Here is a 16979-nt window from a genome sequence, read left to right as displayed (position 1 = left end):
TCCAAGGATGGAGATGTTTGTTTTGCTTTTCACATAAAAACCCTAGAAATTTTAGGGATTTTGAAAGATGTGAACATATTTAGAAGCATCTTGCTGTTTGTAGTAAGAAGGTAAACTTTCATTACATGTTTAGCAAAATGGCAATTTACATGATGTATGAGAAGTGAAATGTGATTTTAACATGGTTGTTAAACATTTGAAAGTGTGTTGTTGTTAACTGAGCATGATGATGAATGGTTAGTGTCATAGATTGATGGCATGGTTATATTGTGAGGTAATATGGAGAAGAATAAATGAAAATGTGGCTAATTGATATTGTTGTAGAGATAGTTGAAAATGGAGTAATGCTATGAAGTATGGAGAATCCTTGCATTGCATATTCTTTCAATTATTATTATTATTATTATTATTATTATTATTATTATTATTATTATTATTATTATTATTTTTGCATTATGAATTTTAATTGAAGATGTTTATTTCATGAAAGAAGATAATGTTGTGACAATAACTACGGAAATGTGTATGGGGTAAATACAGTGATAAGTCCGGTTAGGCAGTGTAGATGAATTTGATAAGTTGGCCTGAGTGTCCTTGTGAAAGACCAGAAACCCGCGTGGATAGGTGTCGAGCCTTCCGGTTAATACTGGTAAAAATGAAAATTTTGGTAGCACTCGTAGAGTCTACTTGCAGACACCAGCCTAGGGCTTACCAGTGTCGTATTTACCGCCCCTTGTTGTTTTAAAGTTTGAAGTTTTAAGAATTGATGAGATTGCAAAAATGTTAATGAAAGCATGGTGATTTTCAAGGAAGGCATGATATGATATTATTTCGAAGAAGCATTGCATCGCATTCTCATTTGCATTTAATGGTGGGCATCATACATAAATGTATATAATTTGTTTGGTATTTCTCTACTGGGCATTATGCTCAGCCTATGGGATTTCGTGCAGGTAAAGATGTTGTGATCCCGTCAAGCTAAGGGTGTGGATATATTTTGGTGAAGAGTAGAACACTTTTTCTTTTGTTGTAATTTTTGTAAAGCCTAGGACTAAATTGGAATGGGTCCGAGAGACCATTTTGTGTAACCGGGCTATTGCCTTGGAAGATGTAAGCCCGTAAGGGGCATTTCTTTTAATTTTATTTTCCTGATTGAAGACTATATGTTTCGCATGCTATAGATTCAGGTGTTTTCTCATCATTGAATGTATATTTTCATGTGGAACCCTTGTATGAACCATGGATATTTTGAAATAGAGAATGGAGAATGGTTTTAACTGAAGAATGTACATGGTTGATGTATTATATATGTTGGGTTTATTCCGAGGCATTACAGGCTGATTTCAGCTTCTTCTTCGATGGTTCATTGTTTTCCCCCCCAACAATTTTAGCTTTTTCTTTTTTCTTTAGACAAATTCGCAGCTGGGGTTTTTCTCTCTCTTTGCGTTATAAATTGTAATTTATGTGCCCTAATTGACTTTTCCTTGCCAAATGTGTTTTTCTTTTTCTTTTTTTTTTTTTGGGGGGGGGGGAGGGGTGGGGGTGGTGGGGGGAAGGGTGTGTTATTGTGATGTTTGGTTTCTCTTGTTAGAGTTCAAATCCCATTTTCCTTGCTTGTCAATTGTTCGATAAAATGCGTCAATTATGGCCTGTTGTGATTTTGTTTATTGGGTCCATTTTGTTTTTTTTTAACTTTTGGATCTTTGAGAATATAATTTCTGAGAATTTTGAACTCAAATTCAATTCTTAATGTCTTTTTCCAAGCCTAATTATTTACACCGAAAAGAGAGCGTGCCCCCTCTAGGAGTTTCCTGCAACTAAGGATCCAATAAAAGGACTATAATAATTACCTTGCATGTATACCATTTGAGTGATGTTGATTGTATAGATAATTAATTATGATGGAAAATGGTTAATTGAAACCTAAAGATAATAGCTATGTTATTCCTTGGAGTTTGGATGTAGTATTTTTTCCCCTTTTCACCATGATATTTCTTAAATGTGACTTATTCTTGGAATCATGTACTCAAACATCGATCTATTTTTTTATCTAACTCTATGCTCTAGGATTGCTTTCTTTGACCTACGGGCTTTTCAGCTAATATGGCCTTGATGATAATGTTGGGAAATCTTGGCTCTCTTTTAGCTAAAAGGAGAAAAGCTTTGAAGGATGAAAGGGTTGCCATATTTTCTGATGCTTTGAACCATGCATCGATAATAGATGGCATCCATCTTGCTGAACAACAAGAAAATGTAGAGGTGCTTGTCTACAAACACTGTGACATGTCTTACCTTAATGAGTTGTAGGTTTTTTTTTTTTTTTTTTTTTTTCAATTTGTTGCTCTTCATCCTCCCACTACAGTGGATTATGCTCTCATGTTTTCGTCTCATGGCTAAGCAATTTTGGTTTTTATAGATCTAGTTGCACAATAAAGAAGAAAGTTGTTGTCGCTGATAGGTTAGTTGAATTTTTGATGCTGATTTCTTATATTAATTGCTTTTATGCTCCCTTTAGACTAGTAATATTATTGTAACTACTTGAGGTTTCTTTTTTTTTGGATGTTTGAAATAATATGTTGGTGGTTGATTAATGCTTATATATATATATATATATATTTGTGAAGTTTGTTTGTAATGTTTTTTTAGATTGTAGAGAACAGGTGAAATAGAAACTGCTAAATTCAAAAAATATATGCTCTTTCTACTAATGTTGTTTCAAACTTGGTTGTTCTAAGAAGGGAAGCTTATGAAGACGAAATCCAAGCTACTAGGAATTTTCTAATATAAAGATATGGAGGGCACAAGCCCAATGTTGATGCAATTGAATCAACCCGTGATGGGGCACTCGCAAGAACATATTTGGGTAAATTTTGTACCATTTAGAACTTAAAGATAGTTTTTTTATTTATTTTATTTATTTTTTATTTTTTTAAGGGATGATTTAGAACTTTTTGGATGGTTTTGAAGTTGAGGACAATTTTTGATGTTTGGAAACATAGTTTTTGGATGGTTTGTAATGTACAAACAATTTTCAGATGTTCGAAACTTATAAATCATTTTTTTTGATATTTGAAATAATATTTTGGTGGTTGATTGATACTTTTATATATATATATATATATTTGAAACTTGTTTGTAATGTTTTTTCGGATTGTATAGAAAAGGTGAAATAGAACTTGTTGAATTAAAAAAACAAAAACTGAACATATTCTACGATGGCTAGAATAGGCCGTTATGTTAAATATTTAATGACTAGCAATGAGCCCCGCGGGTTGTCTCTTGAATTAGCAGCATGCAAAAGTAGTCGTACAAAAATTAAACATGATGTATAAGATGCATTGTTGAAAGTTTTAACGGCATGTCATAGTGAATGACTTTCCATGATTGGTCATAATATGACGTTACCTTGTGCGTCGTAGAATCGTATTCACGGCGTGTATTTGGCACCATAAAAACCACCCTTTTTTATTGTAGTGTGTCCTTAGGACAACCAAACCAAGGATGGAGACAAATTAATCAAATAGGGACAGGACAACCGAGTTAGATATGGTTATTGTCGAATTTCATGATGAAGTTACCTACATATCCCAAAGATTAAAATCATACCTTCGTTAGTTTGTGGTTAGGGTCCACTCGAGTATCTACATTCTCGTTTTGCGCTCTAACTTTTGCCAAGACTGCCTTTTTAAGTTTTCAACCTTGCGAGCTCTATCTTTTATGTTTTACTTTTCATGCTCTAACTTTGCGTGGGTTGCCCTTTTGGATTTTCAGCAAAACGAGCCTCTCAAGGTTAGTACTTTTTTGGCTTGTCCATATTGATCGGTTATGAAACTCCTGTTCGTCCAGGTCCATATGAATGGCTACTCCTCCTGACCATATAGACTTGGTGTAGGGGCCTATCCAATTGGGTCAGAACTTATCCCTAGGGTCATGAATAGGAACTCAATTATGCTTCAGCACTAAATCTCTTTCTGCTAGATTTCTGGATTTGACTTTCTTGTTGAAAGCTCTAGCAATTCTGCAGTAATATCCCTAAATGTGGTATAATGCCTTCAATCTTCTCTAGTTAAACAACATCAATTCTTCAAATCGATTATGTTGCCAATCCGCTTCTGTTATTTGATACTCAACCACGATTCTCAACGAAGGTACCTCAATCTCGATCAGTAGTACAACTTCCATTCCATACACCAAACAATAAGGGGTTGCCATAGTAGACGTTCTTAATTGCGTTCCATATTCTCAATGTGCAAAAGACAGCCTATCCGGCCACTCTTTGTATCTCTTCACCATCTTTCGCAGAATATTCTTCACATTCTTATTTGCCGTTTCAACGACTCCGTTGGTCTATGGTCTACAGGTTGATGACTTGTAGAAAGCCATATTGTATTTTTCAAGTAAATTTGCCACTACTCTTTTGAAGTGTGAGCCATTGTCAAATACTATCTCATTTGGTACCCAACTAAGAATTCCGAGTAAGAAATACTCCGAAATTCAAATAATGAACATAAAATGGACACAAAACAGACAAACTAGACACAAAATGGACCCAAACAAAGCAATGTGTATGAAACAAAATACCAACTTTACGGATTATTGGAACATAATAAAATAAACAAAATTCTTTCTTTTATTTATTTACTTATTTATTTAGGAGTATTATTAGTATTTATTACTATTATTATTCAACTCAAAATAAAGCAAATTGTTTATATATATATATCTATACATATACTTAAAAAAAACACATTTTATAAAAACAAAAGAAATCGAACCCCATTCTCTCTTTTTTATTCTTGTCAAACAACAATTACTAAAACGACACAAACAAAATGATTTGATGATGATGACCCTTTTTTTTTTTTTGGTAAAATAACAACACAAATAAAATGAGTTGACTTGGTATTTTATTTATTTATTTATTTTTATAGGCAAAGCTATTAAAGTATAAACATATATTATATATATTTTTTTATTTTTCATCAAAGTCCAGCCGGATTTCTATGAGGTACAGCCGGACATACGGACATACGGACATCCGGCTGGCGGTAGGGACATAATCGGGAAACCCTCGGCTTTTCTTGTTTTAAAACAAAACAAACCCCTCATTTCCTTACATCTCCGTATCCGAAAATCACCCCCTCTCTCCCTCTAGCATCCCTCTCTCTCTAGATTTCTCTTCCCTTGCTTTTACCCAACGATCCATCCCATTTTTTCTTTGAAACCCTTATTTTTCTTGACATTTTGAACTGAAAAAAAATTGATTTAGTGCAAGTTTGGGTTTTGTCTTTGTTTTTCTCACTTTACCCGTATTTTTCCTATTTCTCCCTTTGATTTTTTTATCCACTCTTCAGTTTCTCTCTCCTAGGGTTTGAGATTTTGGGATTTTTACCCATTTTCACTTAGTTCTCCACTTTTTCTTCATTCTTCTCTACTTTTCCTCATGGCTAGTGACGAGGTCCCCCTTCTGGACCCAATCATTGATATTGGTGCCGCCCTTGGTGCAGATGCGGAGGCTGAGGATGCCCTCGCTTTGCCTTCCCTCGCAGATAGGCCATTTGATGCGGCCACTTACTAGCCACGCAGTCACATTCTCCCGCCAAGTGGGATTTTACTTGGAGGAGGACACACTTCTGCACGAACCCACAGAACACTTATCCATCGAGGCCTATACAGTAAGCAACTTTCCTTTGTTATGTACATATGTTGAAACTTATGAACAAAGTATCCGTCTATGCTGTACATATATGTATGCATTCTCTATTTACAGGTTGTAACAAGGAGGATTATCGACTATGGGACCATATCGGGCCCTCGACGTCGTTATGAGCGACTTCCCACGGAGGTTCGCACAGTATTAGATGCTGCTGGCTTTTGGCCCTTCTGTTCCGAGCTCATCTAGATGCGGGCTGAGTCAGTGTTATATGGAGCTTTAGCGGAGAAGTGGTGGGACACCACAGACTCGTTCCACTTCTCTTCGATTGGGTAGGTGACGTTGATGCCGTATGACTTTTCCATGCTGACTAGCCTGCAAGTCGGAGCTGGTAGCCCTATCCCATTTGGCCCAGATATGGCGCAGTGGAAAGCTACACAACTCCAGCTTCTTGGAGCAATCCCGGACATCAACAGTTAGGGGATGGTGCGCTATAGCTGGTTCTACGATCACTTCATCAACCGTCAGCCAACTACTACAGATGAGATTGCCCAATACGCTCGTGGCTTCCTTATGTATCATCTCGGTACTACCCTAGTTCCGAGCAGGGAGAATACCGTGGGGATATATCTTCTTGGAGCACTGGTGCGTCTACAGCAGGTGGCAGAGTATGACTGGGGTCGCACCAGCTTGGCCACCTTATGCTGGTACATGAACTCTGTGTCCCGACGCAAGGCGGATTTACTAGGTGGCTACTAGAGAGTTTGGAAGGTACGCATCTCACCAATTTACTTTTCTATTTAACTTTGCATTTCCTATTCATCTTCACTCTACATTTCATATCTGCACATCTGCTTGATTCATGCTCATATGTTTATAGCTCTGGGTTTACACATATTTCACCACTCTCGCTCTAGTCCCAGTAAGGCCGATTGAGTTGTCAGTACCCTGCTCTCGGTACAAAAAATTCACAGTTCAGACGCTGCCGCCTAGTAGACCGGACCTTCCCATACTTCCGTCATTTTTTTGATACGATCACTGCAGACTAGGTAACACAATATCATTCTTTGCATTACATATGATTGTTCCCATATTGTACTAGCATCCTCATACTGTTGACATTGGCCACTACATTGTTTTGCTCATTGCACATTGATTTTCTAACACTGCACTGGTTTCTGACACTGAGTGATATCTGACACTACACTGTCGCTGCACTAATAACTAACACTGCACTGACATCTGACACTGTACGAATTCACAGGTTGATTGGCATCCCTGGGCGGGTATCTCCGCAGCGTCCAGAGTGACTTATGCCGCTGCTTGGTATGCCTATGCCATGCGGATTCTGTTCAAGGGCCCCTTTTGTTGGGCCTATTATCTGGGGGAGAGGTTTATTCGCCGTACTCGAGGCGTTGCCCATCTAGACGTTCCGCATCCTCCTCCTCCAAGCATGAGGTCAGTTGATGAGATAGAAGACGGACCTACAATCGACCTCTTGATGGAGGGAGAGGACAATGATAGATATCATATGGCCGGTGACTTCACTACCTTCTTGCACACTCGGGTGATGGCACCCCTCAGCCCGGGTGTGGCCCGTGCTATTTCGAAGGTCACGACTGCTGCCGCTGGTGCCGATGATACCCCTACTAGAGGGGTCCCTGTCGTTGCCCCTATTCATGGGTTCCCTGTGATTTCCACGGAGATCACATACATGCACCCAAATGGGGTACTCGAGTAGATTCCAATTGATGAGATCGAGGAGAGGGACTGCCGGATAGTTTTTGCTCCAGGCATTGAGCAGGTACACATTTCCTTATTATTTCCACTCACTGCATGTTATCTTGTTTTATTGCTTCTATTTATGGCCATACTTTTCGAACTCTGCTCTTTCTTTTGAAGGTACCCCAGGCATTTACAGATGAGCTTGCTCAGACAGTTAACCGACTACTCCTCATGGTGCGACGGAGTCAGACCACTCTAGCTGCTCATGGGCTTCAGGTAAGCTTTGCCCCTAGTTTATAGTCATTTCATTCCAACTCTGTTTGTCATTTTATAACTACCTGCACTCTTGTTTCCTTTCTTCTTTTCAGCTTGGGCCAGCACTAGTGGCACCTGCAGGACCTTCTCCAGCTAGGAGACAGAGGCAGGGCCCTGTGAGAAGCAGAGGAGGAGCTGATCGAGGGAGAGGCTGAGCGAAGCAGCGCTCACCTTCCGAGGAGTCCTTTGAGGGCTCTCCGATCCCTGAGGAGGAGAAAGAGGAGTTTGATATACAGTCATGGAGTGCCAGCGATGACAGCGATGCGCCTTCTGTGCAGCTATGGAGAAGGAGAGCTAGGACAGAGTATTGATGATGATGATGACCCTTTTTCTTTTTTTTTTCTTTTTTTCTTTTTTTTAAGCTCTAGCTTCAGGCAGACCCTTTATTTTTTGAAAAACCTTTCTTTTGTGTTATGTTTTATTTTGTAAAACAATGATCGGTGTTGGAGCCGCTAATTTATAAAAATAGTTTTTTTTTTTCGGAATGATCTCTTCTTGCGAATTTCTTATATTGTGTCTACATATGACAAATGGACAGGAATTTGCATGATGATCTTCCTGATACTTGTGCTTGATTTATGAATTGGATAACAACTTTCAAATGGGCAAAATATACAATACAACTCGATAACAAGAAAACATAACGGAAACAACTCAAAACCATTACAACAGACTTGGTATGAACAAAACAAGACTCAAAATACATCCACAACGCAAGAGGACAAAGAGCAGCCTTGTACTGAGGTACGACCGGACCTCAGTGGGCACGGTCAGTCTCCACTGAGGTATGGTCGAACCATGATGAGTCGTTTGGTAGGTGCCCAGCTGTCACCCACTACTCCATCTGAAATTCTATAAATGGTGCTTCCATATTGTCATTTTTGGTAGAAGAGCAAGTTTTTTACATTTTGCTCTCAAAATGGAGATGTTGTGCATCCATATGCTCCAAGACTGGATAATCACTTTGGATGGCTCGGAAAAGGTACACTTTTGCGGTTTTGGCCTAAATGCTCTTTTTCCATTGAGCTGCACTTCACTTTGTTTTCCATTTCTCCATGCCACTGCTCGGTGTTGGAATCCAATTACGCATGTATTCTGCTTTGGTTCACAAGAGATGTGTCCAACACTTGAAGAATTTCAAGCATTGATGGAATCTCAACGTGATAAGGAAATCATGCTTCAACCCTGTTTTGGCCATGCTCAAACTTTAGGACGGATGTGTAGGCTTACTTTGCACGAGGTTCGATCCTTGGCTCACAATAGGGAATTAGGCATTCCGGATTTGATTAGTCGGTTTTCCCCTACCAGTGATAAAGAAAACCTCCTTTGGTGGAGTTATCATTAGCATGCCCTCTGCTTATGCTTACTTGCACACTTCTTTCTTGCCCCTAGTCACAGTGGAGCTAGTATTAAACTGATGGAAGTAGCCCAATGTCTTAAGGAGGGTAAGAGTTGTATGGGCTTAGTGTTGGCCGAGACTTTGACAGGTTTAGATGCTTTTCATCAACGAGAGACTACTCATTTTGCGGGGAGTGCATTACTTCTCCAGGTATTATTCCCTACCCTTCTTATTTATGTTCCTCACATCACTTGGCACACGATCTTTGTTTTTCACTCGAAATCCTGTTCTTACTTTTCCCTCAACGTACATCTGTCTATTCTTTTGTTCTCTCTTATTTTCCTTCTCTCCCCAGGTATGGCTAATGGAAAAGCTGAAAGTAATAGACCCCTACCCTGAGTACTCGGCCAGAGCTTATTCTCTTCGCTCACAGCTAGTGAAGTTCTCCTCAGAGGGAATGTTGTGTGAGTGGATATGCAGTAGGTCTGTAGCTGACATTGCTTGGTGTGGCCCCTAGCTTAACTTGGCTAAGATGAGTTACAGCATGTTTCGGCAACAAGGTATACAGTTGATTGGCCTTACACACTGTGCGTTCTATATTCCACTTAGGTTCAGACGCCAGTTTGGGCATGATCAGACTTGTCCGGATAAAGGGACAAGGTACCTAGTTTCATTTCTTATTCGTAATTTGTACTTGCCTCGATACCTTACTGCTTGGTGCACGAGAGAATTTCTAACTCCAGCCTTGAATTTGAATTGCATCCTTCCTAGCGAGTACTTGGTTTGGCTCGAGGACGAGGAACAAGTTAGGCCAACTTCGGTTACAGAGACTTCCACGGGTACGAGAAAGAGACAGAGAATTGACACTTGACTCATCTATGCCCCTAGTTTATTGCTTTGTGTTTTCTTTTCAAGTTTTTATTTTTTTATTTTCTTTTTTTTTTTGTATAAAAAGAACTTTGTTTTGGAGTATGTACCTGTGTTAAAATCAATAAAATTAAAGTAAGTACTGAAAAGTTTCCTTTTTCGGAAATGGTTACCACTGGATACCCACGGAATCAATCCTAAATTGTACAACCCCAAATCAGAAAATCATAGATGCCCCTCAAATTGCATTGATCATTACTGCTTCATCCTGTGACTGACCTTTCTGCCCGAATGGAAGCAACACAACCAAGCTGACAAACGATGGAGAATGATGGATTGGTTAAACTAAATGAACAGGACAGTTGAGTTGAAAATGGTTATGGCCGAACTTCAGGAAGAAGTTGCCTACGTATCCCAAAGATAAGAATCAGGCCTTACGTAGTTCGGTGAGAGTACACTCAAGTATTTATTCTTTCCTGTTGCGCTCTAATTTTTGCCAAGGTTGCCCTTTCGGGTTTTCAGCCTTGTGAGCTCGATTTTTCTTTATCAAATTTTTCATGCTCTAACTTTTGCCTAGGTCGCCCTTTCGGTTTTCGGCCTAGCGAGCCTCTCAGGTATAATATTTCTTTAACTTGTCCATGTTGATCGGTTGTGAAAACTCCAGGTCATCCAAATCCATAAGAACAATTGCTCCTCCAGACCAGATTGACTTGATGATATAAGGACCAGTCCAATTGGGTCTAAACTTGCCCTTGGGGTCATGGATGGGGGCTTGGTTATCTTTGAGCACCTTGTCTCCTTCCTTGAGATTTCTGGAGTTGACTTTCTTATTAAAAGCCCTAGCAATTCTACGTTGGTAGCCTTGGATGTGATACAATGCCTTCAACCTCCTTTCGTCGAACAACATCAATTCTTCAAATTTGCTTTGTTGCCAATCCGCCTCTGTTATCTGACATTCGGCCATAATTCTCAGCAACGGTACTTCAATCTCGATTGGCAGAACAACTTCCATCCCATAAACTAGAGAATAGGGGGTTGCCTATGTAGATGTTTGGATTGACATCCTGTAGGCCTAGAGTGTAAATGGAAATTTCTCCGGCCAGTCTCTGTAGGTTTCCACTACCTTCTGCAGGATTCTCTTGATATTTTTGTTTCCAGCCTCAATGGCTCTATTGGTCTGTGGTCTATATGTTGATGATGTACGAAAAGCCACGTTATATTTCTCCAGCAGGTCTATCACCTATTTCTTGAAATGCGAGCCATTATTTGAGATGATCTCATTGGGCACTCCATACCTACAGATGATGTTGTTTTTTATGAACTTGGCTACATGCGACACTTTTACCAGGAATAGGACTGTGCCTCCACCAACTTTGTGAAGTAGTTGATTGCTACTAAAATGAACTCGTGCCCGTTTGACCCCTTTGGCGTGATTGCCCTGATAACGTTGATTCCCCAAACATAGAAAGGCCATGGCGAAGTCATATTGTAAAGCTTTGACGGCGAAATGTTCATGCGATTAGCATGGATCTAACATTGTGGCATCGCTGTATAAAGCCAATGCAGTCCTCTTCCATGGTTGACCAGTAGTAGCCTTGTCTAAGAATTTTCCGCTCTAACATTACACCGTTCATGTGAGCTCCGCACTCTCCCCCGTGAATAGCTTCCATAAGGCGCAGTGATTCTTCTTCCTGAACACACAACTTATGCCTTCCTAGATGGCCTTGTTTGTATAACTTGTTTCCGCAGATGATAAATTGGATGGCTACTATCGTATTCCCCTTTTGTCCTTGGCATTTGCCTTTGGTGGATACGCCTCTTTTTCCAAAAAATTCCAAATGTCATAATACCAGGGGTCCGTATCTTAAACCTCACTTATTGCGGTAATGGTCTCATAAGCCGACATATGCTTCTATTCAATAATAATCGGATGCATCTTTACTCCAAGTGGGATGTCCACCATGGATGATAGAGTTGATAAAGCATCAGCAAACCGATTGTTCTCTTTTAGCAGATGGGTGAACATTAATTTTTCAAACCTCGAAATTAGCATATCCAGGGCCTGATGATAAACCTTCATTTTCTCTTTTGTAACCTGCCAATCTCCGTTGGCCTAAGAGACAACCAAATTCAAATCCCTAATGACGTCCAACCGTATTGCCCCTAGTTCTAGGGTAGCTTCCAAGCCAGCAATACATGCCTCATATTCTGCTTCATTGTTAGATACTTTAAACCGGAGTTTGAAAGTTAGAGGTATATGTGAATCATCAGGTGCTATGAGCAATACACCTATCCCATAACCATATTGATTTGATGCTCCGTCAAAGTACATCGTCCATGTTTCCTGTTCTATCTGTAGGATGTTTTCATCTGGGAATAAATACTCCACTGCCTCATCATCTCTTTATATCAGGTGTTCTGCTAGGAATTTCGCTACGCCCCTCCCTTTGACGGATGTGCGCGTGACATACTTGAGGTCAAATTCGGAGAGCAACCAACGAGCTAGCTTACTCGTAAGTGCTGGTTTCTCAAAGAGATATTTGATGGGATCTAATCTCAAAACCAAAATTATGGAATGCGCTAGCAGGTAGTGTCTTAACTTCCTCGTTGCCCAAACTAAAGCTAAGGAAGCTTTTGCAAGGGGAGTATAGCGAGTTTCATACTCCAGCATCTTCTTGTTTAGATAGTGGATGGCCTTCTCTACCTTAGCTTTTGATTCTTGCGCTAGCATGCACCCCATGGTCGAATCTTTCACTGACAAATACAAGATCAGTGGTTTCCCTGGTTCTGGTGGCGACTATACAGGCGGATTCTGGAGGTACTGCTTCACCTACTCAAAGGCGAACTGACATCGATCATCCCATTGGAACTGCTTTTCTTTCTTTAACAGACCAAATAGGGGTTCACAAATCAAGGTTCATTTTGAAATGAACCGTCTTATGAATTGCACCTTGCCCAGAAAGTCGCGCACCTCCTTTTCAGTCCTCGGTGGTGGCATTTCTACGATGGCCTTGATTTTGGAGGGGTCTACTTCAATTCCCCTTTGTGTAATCAGAAATCCCAGCAATTTTCCTGCAGTCACGTCGAATGTGCATTTATGTGGGTTCAACCTCAATCTGTACTCCCTGATCTGCTTAAATATTTTTTCCAGTACAGTGTAGTGGCCTCGTTGCTCTTTAGACTTGACAATCATATCATCAACATACACCTCAACCTCCTTGTAGATCATGTCGTGCAAGATGGGAGTCGCAGCTCTCTGATATGTAGCCTCGATGTTTTTCAATCCAAAAGGCAGAACTCTATAACATAAGGTACCCCATGGCGTGGTGAAAACAGTTTTCTCTCTATCCTCTAGTGCCATCAAAATCTAATTGTACCCAGAAAACCCATCCATGAATGAAAGCAAAGCATGGCCAGCTGCAAGGTCTACTAGTTCATCGATATGGGGTAATGGAAAGTCATCTTTTGGGCTAGCTCTATTCAGATCCCACGAGTTGACGCAGACTCTGATTCTACCGTCCTTCTTTGGAATCGGAACGATATTAGCCAACAAAGTCAGGTACTCAGATACCATTAAGAAACCCGCATCAATTTGTTTGGTAACCTCCTCTTTAATCTTCAATGCCCAATCTGGGCGAACTCTAAGCAGTTTCTGTTTGACAGATCAAGCTTCAGGGTTAAGGGGGATCCAGTGTTGTACAATTTCAAGATCGATCCGAAGTATATCTCTGTAGGACCACGCAAAAACATCTTTAAATTTTTTTAATAAAGCGATTAAACACACGCGTTTCTCTAAAACACACGCGTTCCTCTAAAGACAGTGTGGATCCGATCTGGACCAAATGGGGATCCTCCTTAGTACCCATGTTAATTGCAATGATTTCATCTATGTAGGGTTTAACACGCCTTTCCTCCTCTTGGTCGACCAAAATTTTCAAAGCCTGAGGAATTTCTTCCTCTTCGTTTAAGTCAAAATTTTGAAAATCAAGATTAGTACAACAAACTAAAGGCACAGAGAAGTAAGCAAAGTCTATGACATTCCCATTAGTACAGTCTGGGTCCTCTGTTATAGTTGACTCAAAAGAAAAACTAAAAGACGACTTTGACAAGATTTTGGTACCCGGGTTACCACCCCTGGAAGAACCAGACTTAGAAGAACTCGAATCCGACTCAGACTCAGTGGAATTAGATTCAAACTCGTCATCCGATTAGGAACTACTGATGATGATCCCCTTTTCAAATTTCTAGACTAGGTGCAGAGCCTCAGATGCATCCACAATAAGATTAGAGAAATCCACAGTTGGTTTATCCTCGATCATTGAGATAGTAAAACTATCTCCCAAGTTGTCAGACTTTATTCCAATAGTAGAACTCGTTAGTAGGTCAGCTAGTGCTTTTCCCAACAGTTCTTCTTCTTCAACATCCATATTTGCAGTCATGCCTTGATCTGTATTAATGTCCAGGTGTTTCTGCTCATCTTCCTCTTCTGGTAACTGGTGCCCAAAGAAGATATCGAACTTGGGACACATTGTCTTTGTCTCCTGGTCAAACCAAGACTCTAGAAATCCACAAAAAGGGAAATCTTCCCCTTGGCGGACAAAACGTCCGTTCAAGGTTCCCCGTATTGGCTTATGGACTAACTCGTACTATTTCCCAGACTTTTTTGCTTTAACTCTTCCTCTCAACTCAGCTCCCTTCCTTTGCCAATCTTCTGCAGTAGGTTTGTATCCCAGCCCAAAAGCATGGGGATTGTGAATCATCTCCTTGGCGGTAGGACCTCCTTGCCTGCCACTCATGCCTAGCCCTGATCCAAGCATGTGTCCCTGTTTGTTCATTATATAGATGGACTGAGCACTCACATAAGTTCTGTCACCTTCTGTCATGATGGTTTGAACCACCCAGGCCTCTGTCAGCAAGAAGCCAGAAAGGAATACATCCTCTTCCCCATGCATGATTTCTAACACTGGTGTGGTAGTACCCTGGGAAGGATGGATTGCGGAATTACCGTACACAGTAGTAATTCCACCTTTAAAGGGGTATTTCAGCAAATGATGAATTGTTGATGACACAACCTTTATCTGATGTAACCAAGGCCTTCCCAACAGTAGATTGAAAGTTGACGGTACATCCATTACATGGAATTCGACCTCATGTTCGAAGGGGCCGATCAGGATATGGCTTTTGGACGTTTCCATAACATCCCGGCTCGTGTTTTCATAAGCTCGAACGGATTGGGTTGTGGGCGTGAAGTCAACAGGCCTTAAACCTATGGCATAAACAGTCATCGAGCACACATTAATTGCTGATCCAGTATCTATTAACACCACTGGAATCCACTTTTTTTGGCTCTCCAAAGTCACGTACAAGGGTCGGTTGTGGTCGGAACCCTCAGGTGGCAGCTCTTTATCCATGAAAGATACGACACTATTTGATCAGTGGTAGTGTCAATAGGCAACTTGATTCGATTCATTGCCTCTAGCAATGCTTGTCGATGCTCTTGGAAGGCCATCATCGGTCCCTAGATTGATACATCTGCCTGAATCTTCTTGAGTTGTTTCCACACCAGGTTCTCTTCACAATCATTCTGTTTGGTGTTCAAAACCTCTTTGTTGGAGGATTCTGGTTGATCTAAAGCCGCAGGTTTGAAGTACCGACCATTCCGGGTCACGTGATTGATCTTGTCCGTATACCACGTATCGTCAGGGGTATCAGATTTCCACCCTTCGTCCATGTATGCGTAACTCAAATCATTATCTTGTCACCACTCCCCTGCAGTCATGGCCAGGTGTTTAACAAGCTTTACCTGGAGCATGTTCACATCATGCCTCTTATCAACAACATGTCATTCCTTTTCCACTATGGTTTTGGTTTCTGCATTCCAGAATGACATTGCTTTCTTGTCATTTCCTCACTTTGAGGCCATTTTCCTTTGGATTGCTTCCATTCTTTCCTGCTGGAATTATTCCAGCACTAGTTTTGTGCTAATCAAGCACGTAGCCTTAGCCTTTGCCTTCTTAATTCCTCTAGTCTGTTTTGCCTCATCCAGCTCTTCGGTACTGAGCCAACCATTGTTTATTTCTAGCTGACTTGAATCCCACCAGCCTATCTAGACACTGCTTGTATCCTCTTCATCAAAGAAGTAGAGATTGGCTAGGTCTTTTACCATCTGGGCTAGGTTTTCCTCCAGCTCAGCCAAGTCATTTAGGCTTTTTTCAGGCCAATGGTCCTGGTGTTGCCCTAATTGGCCTTCCCCGATGGCATTGACACTGAGAACATTTGGCAATATGACCACTAGTTTTGGATGATCAATGGCCACAATGGAAAAGCTTGGATCATACTCTTCTACAAGTGATGCCCTCTTTTCTATGACACTTGCGTCAGACAGCCCAGTCTTTGGTGTATTCTCTTCTTTCTCTATTTCTGCTACCACATGTTTGGATTGGATTTATGGGGTTAAGTCTATCATGCACACATCCGTGTCTTTGGGATTAACCACCTCTGGTTTTGGTAGGTGGGACGAGGTAATATATGTGCTAGGGTTAAAGGTAGGTGGTAGTGTTTGGATATGGTTAATATTTCTGGGGAGGGGAACTTGGTTGTGTGCGGGAAATGGGTTGTTTGTCACATTTGGTTTAGGAGGGGCGATGACTTTGTTGTCAATGAGATTCTGGATCTCATGACATAGATGGATGCATGAGTCCGTTGGATGGCCATGTTGTTGGTGGAAGGAACAAAATTTAGTTGGGCCGTGTCTACCTGTCAGTGGGTTTAGGAGAGGTTGTGGATCGAAAGGCTTAAGATGTCCTCTTTCCAGCAACATCTTGAGGGCGCGGGTTCGACTCATATGGAGAGGGGTAAAAGTTCTTTGGAACCAAGGTTGACCATTTTGTGTGGTTTGTGAGTTTGTAGCAGCAGCAAAGGGATCGGCCATCTTGGCAGACGATGTAGCCAAGGTACTAACATCTCCAGACCGTGGAATAGTGATGGTACCAACATTTGTACTCTAAGTGAATGGCCTTTTTGCCGGTTCACTAGTTCTATGGATAATCCCCTTCTTGAATGCACTTTTAATTTGGACCC

This window comes from Camellia sinensis, chromosome 4 (genome assembly GCF_055761805.1).
Source record: "Camellia sinensis isolate YWXY chromosome 4, ASM5576180v1, whole genome shotgun sequence".
NCBI lineage: Eukaryota > Viridiplantae > Streptophyta > Magnoliopsida > Ericales > Theaceae > Camellia > Camellia sinensis.
The sequence above is the reverse complement of the archived record's forward strand: the minus strand, read 5'-3'. Positions refer to the sequence as shown.